This window comes from Elephantulus edwardii, unplaced genomic scaffold (assembly GCF_000299155.1).
Source record: "Elephantulus edwardii isolate Elephantulus edwardi_28Jun2011 unplaced genomic scaffold, EleEdw1.0 scaffold00009, whole genome shotgun sequence".
Taxonomy (NCBI): Eukaryota; Metazoa; Chordata; class Mammalia; order Macroscelidea; family Macroscelididae; genus Elephantulus; species Elephantulus edwardii.
Genome location: NW_006399759.1, coordinates 9,177,449 through 9,178,621, shown reverse-complemented (window position 1 = coordinate 9,178,621; position 1,173 = coordinate 9,177,449). Strand labels below are relative to the sequence as shown.

Below are 1,173 nucleotides of genomic sequence, written 5' to 3'. Positions count from 1 at the left end.
CTTGTGTTCCCTCTTTAAAAAACAAACATACATTTTTCCATTTGCCACAGAACAAACTGACATTAAAGACTGTTTAGAAGAATATTTCAATTTGAAGGAGGTTGGGGAGAGCACTTTCCGCTGCAGAAGACCTTCCGTGTCTCTTCACACTATTAACATCACTATTCTTCCTTGATATAGATTCCTGCGGAAAACTTGTCGGAAGATTTGCCAAAGCCAGGAGATGAATAATAAAGCGTGTCCTACTTAGTTACTTGGAAATTCATTTGACAACTTTGGGATAGACCCATACAATCTGGCCCCAATCTTGCTAAATATCTTCGAACTACAGAACTCCTTAGCCCTTAGCTTGAGTTGCTGCCCAGTGTCTTAAACTGTACTGGGTCCCGTCCATGCCGCTTCGGCTGCGGCCCCCGGTGGGTGCTAGTCATCGAAGTCTGGGATGTCGTCATAGGAATAGCCCCGGTAACCTTTGGACGCATAGTAGGCGATACGCAGGTGGTAGAAGCCCGGCAGAAACACCAGGATGCCGATGATCAGCATGGGAACGGCCCGGTCTGCCTCCCCTTTGCTGATGTAGCCTGCCAGCAGGAGGGAGCCAATGATGATGAGAAAGGCGCCGATCAAGAAGAGCACAGTGGCAAGGGCAATGGCTTTGTAAGGGATCTTAGGTGGGCTTTTCTTAAACTGAAGGTCAATGTAGCCATCGTCTGTGGAAAGTCTTGAGTATTTCACTTTACTACTGGGAATCCCAGCAGCCAGGTTGGTGCGAGACGGCATCATAACACGTTGACACGGCTACAGTCCGAGGTCGCGCCACCCGGCGCCCGCCACCTCGCCCCAGTCGGCCGCCGAGACACCAGACAGTGCATAGCCCGCCCGCAGCCAACCGCCGCCCGCCCTCGGGCCCAGCCGGTCAACTGATTTTTGACAAGGCGATGAAATAAATGGGGAAATGAAAGCCTCTTTAACAAATGGTGTGGGCAAAATTGGAAAACTATCTGTAGAAAACTGAAGCAAGACTCACCCTCACATCATAACAAAAACTAACTCAGAGTGGATCATGGACCTAGGAGTAAAACCAAGAATGATAAACTTCATCAGAGAAAAGCTTGGAAGAACTCTAGAAACCCTAATCCACAACGTGAACAGTCTTCCAAGCATCCTGAAAAA

At 48.8% G+C, this 1,173-nt stretch overlaps 1 pseudogene; it reads right to left on the bottom strand.

The window, feature by feature from the left end:
* Positions 1–423: 423 nt before the first annotated feature.
* LOC102876782 lies at positions 424–789 on the bottom strand (annotated as a pseudogene).
* Between the last annotated feature and the right edge of the window lie 384 nt (positions 790–1,173).